The sequence below is a fragment of the Phascolarctos cinereus genome, unplaced genomic scaffold (assembly GCF_003287225.1).
Source record: "Phascolarctos cinereus isolate Bilbo 61053 unplaced genomic scaffold, phaCin_HiC Scaffold_1;HRSCAF=81, whole genome shotgun sequence".
Lineage (NCBI taxonomy): Eukaryota > Metazoa > Chordata > Mammalia > Diprotodontia > Phascolarctidae > Phascolarctos > Phascolarctos cinereus.
In genome coordinates, this window is record NW_027555514.1 from 92024284 (window position 1) to 92041471 (window position 17188).

Here is a 17188-nt window from a genome sequence, read left to right on the forward strand (position 1 = left end):
TGGCTGCATATTAGTCCAGAGAAGTGTTTTGTGCCTACTAAGTCTTTCTCCTGGTTCCTCAGCTCAGGAATCCTCTTGGCTCAAAAGGGCTCGGAAGGCATGAACACAACCAGTTAGGTAACCTTAGACCTCTCTTTCTCTTAATCACCCTAGTTTCTGGAAATAGGCAGTCCTTAGGGTAGATAACTTTCATTTTCACATCTGCTTTTTGCTGTTACCACACACCCAGGCTCTAGGCACAACCCACACCCACACTGACCCCAAAGCTCAGCTCTGAGGAGGGAGACAGAAGGCTGTGCATTTTGGTAAAGCCACGGTGCTCAGATTGGCCAGGTGAGGGGTTTGCAGCACCTATTCGGGAGGGTGGGCTCCCTGCTCTGTCCGGGGGTCAGACCTGCCCTTTTCAGACAGCCTGCTTTGTTTCTCTGCTTGCTTAGCTTTGGCTCATGTCGAGTAGGAGTGAAGTACACTGCGATGGCTGAGTCTCCACTCCCTCCAAGAGCCCTAGGGTTGGCTCCTAGTGGACAATCCCTTCTCTGTGAATGATTCGCCTTTCACACTTTGCCAAATTTGTGAGTGAGGGCTGTTCTTGAGGGAAGGCAGTTGTTAGAAGCTGAAACTAGCCCTGTTGCCTCTAGCCAAAGGGTTCTTCGAAATGATTTATAAAAGTACTGAGTTTCAAAACACACAAAAAAAGTGATTTTAAACCACACTGAAATAGAACAGAATGTTTACCAATTCCCCCCCCCCAAATATTTTAATTCAAATGTTGGCACCATCATATGGCAGAAATTACCATTCAGGTACAGCAATGGAGAAACGTGTAATGCCCACATTATGGGCAAACAATGTCTACTCAGAATGAACACTCCCCTTAGTTATTCACTTTTTCACATCACCCCTGTACAACTCATTTGGAGAAATGAAGACAGTGACTAGTTAGGTACTTATTTAAGATCACATAGCTAATGAGTGAAGGGGATTAGATTAGATAGACTAAGATTGGGTGCTTTCCCCCAACCCCCAATGAATTAGTAGTTACATTCCCTTGTCTATTAACACTGTTCAGGAACCTGGAATCATTCACAACTAAAGTAGAAAAATGGTATTTGTGCATTCCAGGATGCTTTTATTATTTATTTCTGTACTGACAAAACTTTACCCTTCAATACCCCAAAGTCAAAATACGGGCATTGTAAGCCTACTCTAGAATTTTAATATGTTCATGATGTCATGATAAGAAGTATCCATAAAAAGCGTTTCAAAAAATTTATGATATATCTATTGTGTGACCTCAGGAAATTGACTTAATTTCTGTAGGCCTCAGTTTCCTCATCTATAAAAGGAAGACATAGGACTGACTGGATGATATCAAGTACCCTTCTGTGTGACCCTGTGTAAGTCACTTAACTCTGTCTCAGTTCCTCATCTGTAAAATGAACTGGAGAAGGAAATGGCAAACCACTCTATCATCTTGGCCAAAAAAACCCTCAGTTGGGTCACAAAGCATTGGATATGACTGAACAAGGCAATTTAATGTATTTATCCATGTATGTGTTTATGTATGTGTATATTGTATATTACATGTGTGTGTCTGTGTGTGTGTATGTAAACCCCAAAGAAGGAAATGAGAAGCAATGTAGAATAGTGGATGGAGGGCTGGCCTCAGAGAAAAAGAGTCGAAGGACAAGAATTTAAGACCTATCTCTGACACATACCAGCTGCATGACCCTGGGCAAGTCACCTAACCTCCCAGTGCCCCAGGCAACTTTCTTTTTTTTCTTTTTCTTTTTACCTGAAGTATCTTTAATTATCTTTAATTATTCATGAACGTTTACTGCACTACTACCCCAGAGAAGAGAGAGGGAAGAAAAATACTTTTAGAATTACAAAATAGCATTCTTTTAAAACTTAAGAAGTTTTCCTTGGAAAGAAATGTTAATACGTACCTCTGGTATTCTAGTCACTATACATTGTAATGTAACTTTTGTTACAAGTGTAATGTAATTCAAGATTTGCACTTTGATCTCTTTTATGAATACTTGGAGTACTTTCAGCTCAGGCACCATCAGTCCAATAGAGACAGCTCAAACTAAATCATGTGGCAGGTAATGAAAACCAAGCCGCCTGTACGCATTGTCCTTAATTCTCTGTTCAATCAGCACACATAACATTCTCTGAGTAACGTGTTTACTGCCAAAACTTTAACTGGCCTTTTCTCAAATATACATTTATGAACGATTTTTGAAATACTTAATTACTTTATTTCTGGACAATGATTGTACCTCATCAAAGTATTACAAAATGATGCAGGCTGTACACTCTTTTCAAAGAATTCTTAATCTGGCAAAGTATAACAAAAGGCCCCTAACAATAAAGTAATGAGCGTTCTTAAAAAATATCACTTCCAGGAATAGTTACATATCAGTATGAAATAACAGATGCCTTAATAAATGTTTGTTGGGTGGGATTGGAAGGTGCTCATTTGTTTTCAGAAGTTGACACTTCTATGGGGCCTGGACACAAATCCTGAAAATGAAGACTCGAAGACTGGAAGATGACATCCAAGCCATAGCTGAGGTACAGGAGGTATTACCAGATACTAAAAAAAAAAAAAGGAAACATGACAAATATAGAAAAGGATTAAATGGTGGGTGTTGAAGTCATGCTGATAATCAATTTGAATAAGAATTCGCATGGGACCCGGTTTCATTTGTCTCCATTTGAGGATTTTTTTGTTTTGGAAGTTGAAGCGAACTTGGAGAAACAGAAGCAAAGGAGCAGGGCCCTTTTTTCTCTGCTGTTGGTGAATCTCCAGGTTTGAGGAGTGTTTTCTTCATTTGGTACAGGAGTTACTTCACTTGGTTTAATGGGACATGGAGGCCTTTTTTCCTCTCTTATTTTCTTTCTCCCTTTGGTGGTTGTGGTAAAGATAATCTCAAATCTACATCAGTGATTACTTTGTCTCCAAGACCATGTGGTAGGCAGGTGGGAATCGAAGCTGCCCTGCCACCGCCTCCTCTGCCCGCGGACCTCTACGGCTGCAGGTGGCTGCCGCCTGGCCCAGACCCAGACCCTCCGGGGCCGCCGCTGTCCATGGACTGGTAGGAGCTGCAATCGAGGCCCGGGCGCTCATGGGCGAGTAGCACGAGTAGCGCCACGGCCTCGTTGATGTCGTTCTTGGCCAGGTGCAGGCCAAGAAGCCCATGCACAGCAGCGTGGTCATGTGCTGCTTCTCCTCGTTCTCCATGGCCAGGCAGGGTTCTAAAGCTACATGTTGGAGAGCAGGTGCTGACCTGAATTGGCAGAGGGAGGTTTTACTGTATGATTTTTAATATGCAGGTGAAATATGCATTTAGAATGTGTTGTAGTTTTTGTCACATAGGGAATTCTTTCTTATTTAAGTTTTGTTTTCTGATTTATCTAATACTGGGATATTGAGTTCCATTGTTTCTGAATCTTCCTTGGCTTGTCTATTTGATTTTTTAAAATCTGAGAAAACTGGAAAGCAGTCTGGCAGAAATCAGGCTTAGACCAACATCTTTCATTATATTCCTCAATATTCCTTTCCTCCAGAGTAGTTCCCTACCCCCCAATGAAAGTGATGGATCCTATTCAAAACACATTTAAACTTATGCTGTTTTTCATATACTAAGATACTTCACCACAATTGGCAATGACTTCAGTTGTCATTCTTTGTCTACAGAAGTTGCACAGAAAGGCAGCAGGATATCGTGGAGAGATTCTTGACGAGATTATCCAGGGGAGAAGGCATGGTGAGCAGCAGCCCAGAGCAACCTGGGAGAGCACTGGAAAAGAAGATGATTGAAGTGGGATAGGGTTCCCATTTTCTTTTGGAAACTTAAATTTTGGTCCTTTCTAACAAGACAAAAACTGCTCTGAGTGGCATTCTCCATTTCTCTGGTCTTCTCTCAGCTTGACATCTTTCCCTCTGGGGCATCCAGTACTTTGCCCTAGATGCTGGAGTGTCTTTCTTTTCTGTAGTGGTCTGAATACCCCTGTGTCCATGCCTCACAATTCATATTTCTCCACCAGCTCTCATCCCTATGAGACAATAAGTACCTTGGGAGATGTATAAAATCTCAGACTATGAGCCAGTAGAGATTGGAGGAGGAAGGCAAAGAGATTAGCATTTCTGTCTACCCAGTCTGACTGCTCTCTGCTGCCACCACATTAACTGTTTTTGCCCTAGAAGAAAAAAAAAGTAGTTGTATCTGTACCCAAGGGTATAAAAATATACATGATAGAATTTCAATTTCTAATGACAAAGGTTACTATGTGCAAACTCTTGGACACCTTCTCCAATGCAGACAACTCTTCATCCCTGGCTATATTCTTTTTATTTTTTTTTATTGTTTCCCCAATTACGTGTTAAAACGATTTTTACCATTCATTGTTTTTTTTTTATAAAGTCTTAAATTCCAAATTCTATCCCTCCTTCCTTCCCCTCCCCATCCCTTAGATATTAAGCTATCTGATATAGGTTATATAAGTGCAATCATGTAAAACATTTCCATATGAGTCATTTTGTGCAAGACAAGAAAGAAAGAAAGAAAGAAAGAAAGACAAAAAAAGAAAGAAAGGAAAGAAGGAAGAAAGAGAAAAATAGTATGTTTCAGTCCACATTCAGACAGTATAAGTTCTTTCTCTGGTGGTGGATATCATTTTCATCATCAGTCCTTTGGTATTGTCTTGGATTATTGTATTGCAGAGAATAGTTAAGCCATTCACAATTTTTCATTGTACAATATTGCTGTTACTGTGTGAAATGTTGTCCTAGTTCTGTTCACTTTGTATCAGTTCATGTAAGTCTTTCCAGGTTTTTCTGAAGTCATCCTGCTTGTAATTTTTTATAGGACAATAATATTACATTATAATCATGTGCCACCTTGTTTAGCCATTCCCCAATTGCCTAGCATCCCCTCAATTTCCAGCTCTTAGCCACTACGAAAAAGTGCTTCTATAAATATTTTTGTACAAGTAAGTTCTTTTCCCTTAAAAAATAATTCTTTGTGATATAGACCTAGCAGTGGTATTTCTAGAAGAAAGGACAGTTTAATAGCCCTTTGGGCATAGTTTTAAATTACTCTCCAGAATGCTTGTGATCACTTCACAACTCCATAAGAGGAATGATTATTAATAATGAATATCCTGGGGGAGACAGAGCTCTCCCCTTCTTCAAATTCCTGATTTTTAAAAGTTCAGTCTCTTGAATGACATTGCTGATAATGGATTGAATTAACTCTCATCAGTCTAGGTCAGAACCCACCCAACCTTACAAAGAATTTAACCTGATGGGGAAGCCCATTGTGTTCTGCTCAGGCTTGAGGGGATATAGATTGTTTGAACAGATAGCCCAAAGCTGATGAACTCCTGAGAGGGAGATAATTTTGATGATTGCTGCTTTATAATACAATTTAAGATCTGTAATTGCTAGGCCAACTTCCCCTGCATTTCTTTTCATTAGTTCCTTTGATATTCTGGACCTTTTGTTCTTCCAAATGAATCTTGTTATTATTTTTTCTAACTCTATAAATAATTTTTTGGTAGTTTGGTATGGCACTGAATAAGTAAATTAGCTTAGGTAGGATTGTCATTTTTATTATATTATTAGCTCAGCCTACCCATGAACAACTGACGTTTTTCCAATTATTTAGATCTGATTTTATTTGTGTGAAAAGTGTTTTGTAATTGTGTTCACAGAGTTCCTGGCTTTGTTTTAGGAGGCAGACTCCTAAATATTTTATAATGTCTACAGTAAGTTTAAATTGAATTTCTCTTTCTGTCTCTTGCTGTTGGGCTTTGTTGGTAATACATAGAAATGCCAATGATTTATGTGGGTTTATTTTATAGCCTGTAACTTTGCTAAAGTTGTTTATTATTTCAAGTAGTTTTTTACTTGATTCTCTAGGATTCTCTAAGTATATGATCATGTCATCTGCAAAGAGTGATAGCTTTGTTTCTTCTTTGCCTATTCTAATACCTTCAATTTCTTTTTCTTCTCTTATTGCTAAAGCTAACATTTCCAGTACAATACTGAATAACAGTGGTGATAATGGACATCCTTGTTTCATCCCCGATTTTATTGGAAATGCTTCTAGCTTGTCCCCATTACATATAATGCTTGCTGAAGGTGTTAGATGCTATTTATTATTTTAAGGAAGACTCCATTTATACCTATGCTTTCTAGTTTTTTTTAATAGGAATGAGTGTTGTATTTTGTCAAAAGCTTTTTCTGCATCTATTGAGATAATCATGTGGTTTGTATTTGTTTTGGTGTTGATATGCTCAATTATGCTGATAGTTTTCCTAATATTGAACCAACCCTGCATTCCTGGTATAAATCCTACCTGGTCATAGTGTAGTATTCTTGTGATAAGTTGCTGTAATCTATTTGCTAGTATTTTGTTTAAAATTTTTGTATCTATATTCGCTAGAGAAATTGGTCTATAATTTTTTTTTCTCTGTTTTGACTCTTCCTGGTTTAGGTATCAGCACCATATTTGTATCATAAAAAGAATTTGGTAAGACTCAGAAGGAGATAATTTCTCTATCCGGAGGTGACATGATGTCACTCTGAGCCCCTCATTGAACAGTTACTCTTCTAAGGGTATATAAACTGTGAGGCTGCCACCATGATTGTCTTTGGTCTAAGAGAGATGACCAAATGACCATCCTTTTAATAACCTGCTGGCCTTAGTAATAAAATGATTAAATTATCCATAAACTGTCTCTCAAATCCTTTTATTCTTCACAACCAATAGGGCTTTAGTGTCCAAGTTATCCTATATCTCATCCAACATTTATCATTTTCCTTTTGTTGTCATATTAGCCAATCTGATAGGTGTGAAGTGGTACCTCAGAGTTATTTTAATTTGCATTTCTCTAACCAATAGTGATTTAGAGCATTTTTTCATATGACTATAGATAGCTTTGATTTCTTCTGAAAACTACCTGTTCATATCCTTTGACCATTTATCAATTGTGGAATATCTTGTATTTTTACAAATTTGACTCCATTCTCTATATATTTGAAAAATGAGGCCTTTGTCAAAGATACATGCTGTAAATAATATTTCCTAGTTTTTTGCTTTCATTCTAATCTTAGTTGCTTTGGTTTTGTTTGTGTGAAACCTATTTAATTTTATGTAGTCAAAATTATCCGTTTTACATTTCATAATGCTCTCTGTATCTTGTTTGGTCTTAAATTCTTTCCTTATCCAAGATCTAGCAGGTAAATAATTCCATTCTTTCCTAATTTGCTTATAGTATCAACCTTTATGTGCAAATCATGTACCCATTTTGACCTTATCTTGGTACATGATGTGAGATGTTCATCTATACTGAGCTTCTGCCATACTGTTTTCCTGTTTTTCCAGCAATTTTTGTCAAATAATGAGTTTTTCTCCCAAAATCTTTGCATTTATAAAATGCTTGATTACTATGGTCATTTACTACTGCCATTATGTACCTAATCTATCCCACTGATCCACCACTATTTTTAGCCAGTACCAGATTATTTTGGTAATTACTTTTTTATATAATATAGTTTGAGATCTGGTATGGCAGGTCACTTTCTTTCACGTTTTTTTTCATTGATTCCTTTGATATTCTTGACCTTTTGTTCTTCCAGATGAATTTTATTATTATTTTTTCTAGCTCTATAAAATACTTTTTTGGTAGTTTGGTATGGCACTGAATAAATAAATTAGTTAAGGTAGAATTGTTATTTTTATTATATTGGCTCAACCTACACATGGGCAATTGATAATTTTCCAATTGTTCAGATCTAATTTTTTTTGTGTGTGTGAAAAATGTTTTGTAATTGTGTATATTTAATTACTGGTTTGATCTAGGCAGACATACTCCCAAGTATTTTATATTGTCTACAGTTATTTTCAATGGAATTTCTTTTTCTATGTCTTCCTCTGGAATTTGTTGGTAATATATAGAAATGTTGATGATTTATATGGGTTTATCTTGTATCCTGAAATTTTTCTAAAATTGTTAATTATTCCAACTCTCCAAATATACCATCATATCATATGCAAATATTGATAGTTTCATTTCTTCTTTGCCTATTTTAATTCCTTTAATTTCTTTTTCTTCTCATATTGCTATAGCTAGCATTTCTAGTACAATATTGAATAATAGTGGTGATAATGGGCATACTTGTTTCATGCTTGATTTTATTGGAAAGGCTTCTAGTTTACCCCCATTACAGATAATGCTTGGTGATGGTTTTAGATAGATACTGCTTATCATTTTAGGGAACTTCCCTTTTTTCCTAAAATCCCTAGTGTTTTTAGTAGGATTGGGTGCTGTATTTTGTCAAAAGATTTTTTACTGTCTCTCGAGATAATCATATGATTACTGATGGTTTTGTTATTGATATGATCGATTATGCTAATACTTTTCCCAATACTGAACCAGTCCTGCATTCCTAGTATAAATCCCATCTGGTTGTAGTGTATGATATTTGTAATCTATTGCTGTAAGCTCCTTGCTAGTATTTTATTTAAAAATTTTCCATCAATATCTATTAGGGAAATTGGCCTACAAGTTTCTTTTTTTTGTTGTTTTTGCTCTGTTTTAGGTGTCAGCATCCTATTTGTGTCATAAAAAGAATTTGTAAGGACTCTTTCTTCACCTATTTTTCCCAACAGTTTACTTGTGAATCTATCTGGCCCTGGGGATTATTTCTTGGGGAGTTCGTTGATGGTTTTTTCAATCTCTTTTTCTAAGATTAGGTTATTTAAGTATTCTATTTCCTTTTCTTCTAATATGGGCAATTTATATTTTTGCAAATATTCATCCATTTCATTTACATTATCAGATTTATTGGCATATAATTGGGCAAAATAGCTCCCAATAATTGTTTTAATTTCTTCGTCGTTGTTGGTGAATTCACCCCTTTCATTTTTGGTACTGGTAATTTGGATTTCCTTTTTCCCTTTTAAAATCAAATTAACCAATTGTGTATCCAGTTCATTGATTTTTTTTTCATGAAATCAGCTTCTAGTTTTATTATTAATCTTTCCTTTGATTTTCAGCATTTCCAATTTGATGTTTAAGTGGAGTTTTAAAATTTGTTCTTTTTAAAAAACTTTTTGCCAAATTCATTGGTCTGGTCTTTCTCTATTTTAATGTTATAAACATTGAGATCTGTAAATTTCCCTCATAGTACTGCTTTGGCTGCATCTCATAAATTTTAATAAGTTGTCTCATTGTTGTGATTCTCTTTAATGAAATTGTTGATTGTTTCTATAATTTGTTCTTTGACTGTCATTCTTTGGGAATAGATTATTTAGTTTCCAATTAATTTTTAATCTATCTTTCTACTGGTTTTATTGAATGTAATTTTTTATTACATTATGATCTGAAAAGGATGCATTTAATATTTCTGCTTTTCTGCATTTGATTGTGAAATTTTTATGCCCTAATAACCTGGTAGATTTTTGTTTACATTCTTCAGAATTGTCCTGGATCATTGTATTGCTGAGAATAGCAAAGTCATTCACAGTTGATCATCTTATAATATTGTTGTTACTGTATACAATGTTATCCTGATTCTACTCCCTTCAGTTTGCATCAGCTCTTATAAGTTTTTCCAGGTTTTTCTGAGAAAATTGTTATCATCATTTTTTTTTTTTGCTTTTTGGCGAGGCAATTGGGGTTAAATGACTTGCTCAACATCACACAGCTAGTAAGTGTGAAGAGTCTGGGGCTGGATTTTAACTCTGGTACTGCTGACTCCAAGGCCAGAGCTCTATCCACTGTGCCACTTAGCTGCCCCGTTGTCATCATTTCTTATAGTATAATTAGACTCCATCACAATCATATACCACAACTTGTTCATCTATTCCCCAGTTGATGGGCATCCCCCCAATTACCAATTCTTTGCCACCAGAAAAGAGCTGTTACAAATGTTTTTGTACATGTAGGTCCTTTTTCCTTTTTGTTTTTATCTCTTTGGGGATATAGACCTTGTAGTGGTATTGCTGGGTCAAAGGGTTTGCATTGTTTTATAGCCTTTTGGGCATAGTTCCAAATTGCTCCACAGAATGGTTGAATCAGGTCACGATTCCACCAACAGTGCATTAGTGTCTCTATTTTCCCACATGCCCTCCAACATTTGCCATTTTTCTTTTCTGTCCTATTATTCAATTTAATTGGTATGAGGTAGTACCTCAGAAATGTTTTAATGTACATTTCTCTAATCAATGATGACTTAAAGCATTTTTTATAAAGTTATAGATAGCTTTGATTATTTCATCTGAAAACTGATTGTTCATATCTTTTGATAATTTATCAATTGGGGAATGGCTCTTATTTTTATAAATTTGTCAGTTATCTATATATTTGAGAAATGAGGCCTTTCTTAAAGAAACTTGTTTCAATTTTTTTCACAGTTATGATTGTTAACTGTACTTCCTTCCATACTGTTCCCTTCATTTATTCTATTCTCTCTCCTTTCACCCTATTTGTCCTCACAAGTGTTGTGCTTATGACTACTGCCTTCCCCAATCCACCCTCCCTTCTATCACCCTCCCCTCCCTGTTCTCTTGCACCCTTCCCCTTCTACTTTCCAGTAAGGTAAGATAGATTTCTATACCTAATTGAGTGTGTATGTTATTCCCTCTTAGAGTCAATTCCAATAAGAGTAAGGTTAAAGTGTTTCCTGCCACCTCCTGAATTCTTTGCCCCCATTGTAAAAGCTTTTTCTTGCTTTTTTTATATGAAATAATTTACCCAATTCTACCTCTTTATTTCTCTTTCTCTCAATGCATTTCTCTTTCTCACCCTTTAATTTTTTTTTATGTCATCCCATCATATTCAACTCACACCTGTGCCCTCTGTCTACTTCTAACTGCTCTAATAATGAGAAAGTTCTTATGAGTTACAAGTATCATCTTCCCATGTAAGAATGTAAACAGTTTAACCTTATTAAGTCCCCTATGATTTCCCTTTCCCGTTTACTTTTTTATGCTTCTCTTGAGTCTTGTATTTGAAAGTACAACTTTCTATTCAGCTCTGGTTTTTCCATCATGAATTCTTAAAAGTCCTCCATTTCATTGAATACTCATGCTTTCTCCTGAAGGATTATACTCAATCTTACTAAATAGGTGATTCTTGGTTGTAATCCAACCCCGTTTGCCCTCTGGAATATTAAATTTCAAGACGTCTAATTCTTTAAGGTAGAAGCTGGTAAATCTTGTGTTATCCTGCCTGTGGTTCCATGATACTTGAATTATTTCTTTCTAGCTACTTGCAATTTTTTCTCCTTGACCTGGAAGCTCTGAAATTTAAATATAATATTCCTGGGAGTTTTCATTTTGGGATCTCTTTCAGGAGGTGATCAGTGGATTTTTTCAATGTCTATTTTAACCTCTGGTTCTAGAATATCAAGACAGTTTTCCTTGATGATTTCTTGAAAGATGATGTCTATTCTCTTATTGTGATCATGGCTTTTAGGCAGTCCAATAATTTAAAAAATATCTTTCCTGGATCTATTTTCCAGGTAAGTAGTTTTTCCAAAGAGATATTTCACATTGTCTTCTATTTTTTTCATTCTTTTGGTTTTGTTTTATTGCTTCCTGATGTCTCAATAAACTCATTAGCTTCCACTTGCTCAATTCTAATTTTTAAGGAATTATTTTCTTTTTTAAAAATTAATTTATTTTGAATTATCACCAATCACTTCCATAAGCTTTTGAGTTTTAAATTTTTCTCCCCCTCCTTTCCCACCTCCCTCCCCAAGACAGCACACAATCTGATATAGGCTATACATATACAAAGGAATTATTTTCTTTAGTGAGTTTTTTGTATCTCCTTTTCTCTTTGGCCAATTCTACTTTCTAAGGAGTTCTTTTCTTCAGTGAATTTTTGTATATCTTTTTCCCTTTGGCCAATTTTGTTTTTGAAGTCATTCTGCTCCTCATTCAACTTTTGTACCTCTTTTACCATTTGGTTTATTCTGTTTTTAAGGTGTTATTTTCCTCCGTATTTTTTTGTGCCTCCTTTATCAAGAACTCTTGACTCTTTTTTCATCATTTCCTTGCATCACTCTCATTTCTCTTCTCAATTTTCCATCTACCTTTCTTACTTGATTTTAAACATCATTTTTGAGCTCTTCCATGGCCTGAGGCCAATTCTTCTTTTTCTTTGAGGCTTTGGTCGTAGAAGTTTTGACTTTGACTTGACTTCTTCTGAGTGTGTATCTTGATATTTCCTGTCACCATAGGCAGGATCTTCTGTTATTTGCTCACTTTTCCTGCCTATTTCTTGACTTTTAACTCTGTCAAAGTGAGGTTCTGTTTCCAGAGTGGAGGGCACACTGTACCAAGCTTCAGGGATTTTGTGCAGGTGTTTTCAATCCATTCTTCCAAGATGGTATAATCTAAAGAGAAATGTGTTTACTTCTCTCCTGGCCTATGAGTGATCACAAGCACTCTTTTCTGCTCTGGGAACTATGACCATGGTCTCCATTCCCATGGCTGTAAGCTCTGATGTACTAGTGCTCCTCCTCATCCTGGAACTGCCACCAAGGACTACAACTCAGATCCAAGTATCATCAAAGAAACAGAGTCCTGTCCTCAGTGCCAGCAAAGAGACCCCTATAATCTCCTTCTAATCAGCTTAACTCCCTTACCATCTGTGCATTGAGGGCTCCAGAAGCAGCCACTGGCTCTGCTAATTCATTCACTCTCAAGAATTGGTTTGTTATGGCCTGGTCTAAGCTGGCACAGCCTGCACTGGGTTGCACTCCACTCTCCATCCTGGTGCAACATACCTTTCCTGCTGACTTTCTAAGTTGTCTTGGTCTGGAAAATTGTTTCACCCCATCCTTTTGTGGGTTCTGCCAATCCAGAATCAAATTATTTTGAGGCATTATTTAAAGATGTTCAGAGGGGTTTTGGGGAGAGCTCAGGCAAGTCCTGCCTTAGTTCCACCATTATGGCTCTGCCTGTCCCAATTCTAATTTTTAAAAATTTTCTTCAGTGAGCTTTTGCACCTCCTTTTCATTTCTTTTCTTTAAATTTGCTATATTGTTTATTGGCCATTATTTAATGGTGAAATAGGTAAAGATTATATCTAGTACTGATCATTTTTTTCCTTTCTTTAAATATTTATTTATTTTTAGTTTTCAACATTTACTTCCACAAGATTTTGAGCTCCAATTTTTTTTTTTATTTTTGGGTTAGGCAATGGGGTTAAGTGACTTGCCCAGGATCACATAGCTAATAAGTGTTATGTGTCTGAGGCTGGATTTGAACTCAGGTCCTCATGAATCCAGGGCCAGTGCTCTTTCCACTGCACCACCTAGCTGCCCCTAAAGACACTGATTGACTGGGTTTTGGAGGGTGTGGCACAGTGCGCTGCCTAGTGGTTGGGGTGCCTGGTGCTGGGGCAGTCTCTTTGGTGGTAGTTCCTGGTGGTAGGGCAAGGCAAATGCTGGCTGTGGGACTTCCCCCACTCCCCCAGCCCAACCCTCTAGCTGCAGGTACTGCTAGGCTGAGGCCACTTGCAGCTGCTGGGGCAGGGTGGGCAGGATGTACTATACCTGGGTTTGCCTAAAGGGGCAGGCTCCAGGATGTTCAGGGACACAGGGCTAGTGGGGCCTCACTGTGGCTGCTGCCCCACCCCTCCACCAGGTGGGGAAAGGTGATTCAAGTTTCCCTATAATTCTCCAGCATTTTCTTTTTTTAATCTGATCTGAGATGAGAGGGATGAACAGGGAGACATGGGCTGTTAGCAATCCCCATACTGAGATATACTCTTGACTCCAGGGGAAAGGTGTGGAGTAGGCAGAAGGGTTTACTTAATTCTCTAAAGTCTCAGGAGTTCTCTCATGCAACCTTAAAATGATTAGTTTCTAAACTCCTTAATGATTGATTTCCAAATTGTCAGAATCTGCTAAGATGTTCTTAGCAATTTTGATTATCTAACTTTATTTCTGTACTTCCAACTTAGTCAGTGTTGTAATGACAGGGGGAAAAAAAGTGTCTTACAGGCTTTTCCTCTTCTCTTGTAACCTAGTCTCCCATAGAAAGCCCAAGGTGGGAATTAGTCCTGTTTACTGAGACAACTTCTTTAACTATGACCTCAAAATAATGAGAAGATTCATTAATCTTTCCCAGTATTTTCTGTAGCTATAGTCCTTAAAAGTTTTTCTGGCTTGTTGCATTTTAAATCTTTTAAGGTAACAGAGTCTAGTTCACAGCACAAGTATGACACAGACATTTTACAAACATGGAGAAACAGACAGAGATAAAATGACAAGACAAATACATGCCAATCTAATTTTACCTGGAGATTCAATGAAACCCTGAGGGAGGATGGTCCAGATGGCCCAGGTATAGTCAGAAAAGAAGACACTGTAAAGGTTGACAGGAGTGAATACAATGGCAGATGGAGGAATAAGGGATAACAGCGTATGGGGTTTAGGCACCATGTGTGAGTGAGGTAGGTCAATGGTGTTAATGGCATGGAGATCTTGGATGAGGTGTCAGCCTCAGTTACCAGGCTTCCTAACAGGAAAGATGGGAATGTTGCAAGAGGAGGTACAGGAGATAATTTATTCCTTTAAAATGTAATTCTGGAATAGGGGCCTAGCACCCTCAATGGTGGCATGGAGAAGTGGGTACCAGTTGAGACATGGGACAGGGCATGAGGGGTCAACTTGAAGTTTTATATAGGTACCTGTAAAGATGCACTCAATATCCCTATAGTCCATGAACCATAACTGGGTTGGGACCTCAGTGAGGGGCAGCATTTCTTCAAGGGACCCAGATGCCTTGGACTAGAGCAAATGGAATAGGCCCATTACAGGTGCAGGGGTGGGACAGTGATGATCCAGCTAAAAGCCCATCTTCTGTCATATCTAATCTGACTTAATTAAATTCCCAGTGCCATAGGCAACTCCCTAAGATTGTAAGTTGCAGAGAAAATGATAACCGCACAATTCAAGGAAACACCAATATAGCACTTGGTGAAAAACAGACAAATTTACCAACACCCCAGCAGGAGTCTTCAAAACAGCCTTTAAAACCTCAACATTGGTTCTATGTTGTTTAGTAGAGATAAAGATCATAGATTTGGGTATAGTCATGGCCCAGTTGCAGTTCTGGCCAAGAGTAGTGACTCTGCCATGGAGCATGACAGCTCTCATGCTTTGCCAGTCAAGATGCACAGTTACAACTATGAGGGCAATTTTCAGGAAAGCCCAGTGGACCATGGCTTTCTTCATAGACAGACTTGGCCTACTGTATCCAGGGCCCTGGCTGTTCCCAAGAACACAAGAGACACATTAGAACATCTACAAGCAGAGTTTGAGGCAGAGGGTTGCCTTACTGAGTAGCTGTTTTTCCTCAGATGTGTCATTTTTATCTGGAAAGACTTTTCCTAAATGCAGTTTTAGGCAGCAGTCCAACAGACCTGAATAATGTTAATCAACAACAGCTTTATTTTTTTATGTGAAAAAGGGTCTTGCATTGAATAGTTAAAAAAACAACAACAAAACCTCACACACAAAAAACCCACCTTGGATTAAATTCATGCTGTTCTGAAAACTAGATCTCTGGATTGTACATCTTCAGATCATAATTAGGAATTTTATTTTGTATTTTTGCAAGTATTAGTGTATGCTAAACTTGGGGATACAAACATTTGATGACCCTATTGCAGGTCATCTGAACTATGCACGTTTGTGCTTTTTTTTTTTGTAAGTTTGGACTAACTTTTATGTAAAAAAAATTATTTTTGCCAAGAATCAGAAAGGGCACTGATTTATTGGACATTTTTCTTTTTACAAAGCTACCTTTAGCCCAAGGTCACTGACAGTCTTTATGCCTGCTTTCAGTGTGATTGGGAAAGGTGTGCTTTGTGCTCATTTCAGAAAATTAAACACAACTTTTCTCCTGATGCAATAGTTTTGTAAAAAAAAAAAAGTCAATGTTATTTTTCTGGTAAAATCCAGAGTTTCCAGGTCAAAGAAATAAAGTACTATAAACAGATAGAGTGGTTCAAGTACCAAGGACCCACAGTGAGGATCACATAAGATTTAGCAGCCACCACTATGAAGTGGAGAACTTGGAATATGATGGTCCAGAAGGTAAAAGGCAGACTTACAATCAAGAGTAATTTGCTCAGTAAAACTGAATATAATATTATAGCGGAAAAATTGACTTTTGGTGAAGTAGAGGACTTCTAAGCTTTCCTTATGAAAAGACCAGAATTGAGTAGACACTTTAAAATATAAACACAGAAGTCAAGAGAAATATAAAAATGCAATTATAACCGAGCAATCATAATGGACTTCAGAAATATGAACTGTTCATATTCTAATACAGGAAAGCGATTTTTGTGGCCCCCCATCCCAGAACTCCTAATCATCAGCAAATATCATCAAGGGAGCTTAATAAGACAAAGGTCCAAGGAGTGGTTTCTTTAATGATCTTAAAAGAAGAAGAGAGAGGTCAAAACAAATAAATGAGGTGCAAGAGTGGAGGAAATTATCTCACAAAATTGTGGTGTATATTCACAAAGAGGATCACGTAAGATAAAATGTACAGCTTTGATTTTATAAAAAATTTTAGTAGCACAAATAAAAGCAATGCAACTAAAAGAGAAGGGAAATAATTGATTTCAAAAAACCTTTGCGGCAAGTTGCTCCAATAAAGGTCTTATTTCTTTTTATCTTTTTTAAAATTAATTTATTTTGAATTATCAACAATCACTTCCATAAGCTTTTGAGTTTTAAATTTTTCTTCCCCTCCCTCCCCACCTCCATCCCCAAGACAGCTGTGCAATCTGATATAGGCTATACATACGCATTACTATTAAACATACTTTCACATTAGTGAAGTTGTAAGGAAGAATTAGAACCAATAGGAAGAACCACCAGAAAGAGGAAACAAAACACAACATGTTGAAGGCTGGCTCTAAGAGTCTAATCTGGGTTTAAGATCCAGGACAGAGTTTGACTCTTGCCCAGGCTTAACCCACAGGGCTAAATCATTTAGGAAGCAGGGCTCTCCAAATCTCCCCCTGCAAGGGAGGCTCCTGAGACATTCCTTCTCACTCTTTGAACCTTAGATTTACACATTCAGTCCTCTATGCAGGTGGCACCAAGGCACCTGGGAAAACCCTGGAAAATACAACCCAA

At 37.2% G+C, this 17188-nt stretch overlaps 1 protein-coding gene across 2 annotated transcripts in view; it reads left to right on the plus strand.

Annotated features, from left to right (window-relative positions):
- The first annotated feature begins 258 nt into the window (after positions 1–258).
- The window catches only part of LOC110201974 (GTPase IMAP family member 4-like), a 46326-nt gene continuing 29396 nt past the window's right edge, over positions 259–17188 (plus strand). For both annotated transcript variants that reach the window (XM_078152854.1, XM_020977924.2), the window contains exon 1: positions 259–333. The gene's annotated coding sequence lies outside the window, so the exon portion shown is untranslated. The remainder of the gene's footprint in view (positions 334–17188) is intronic.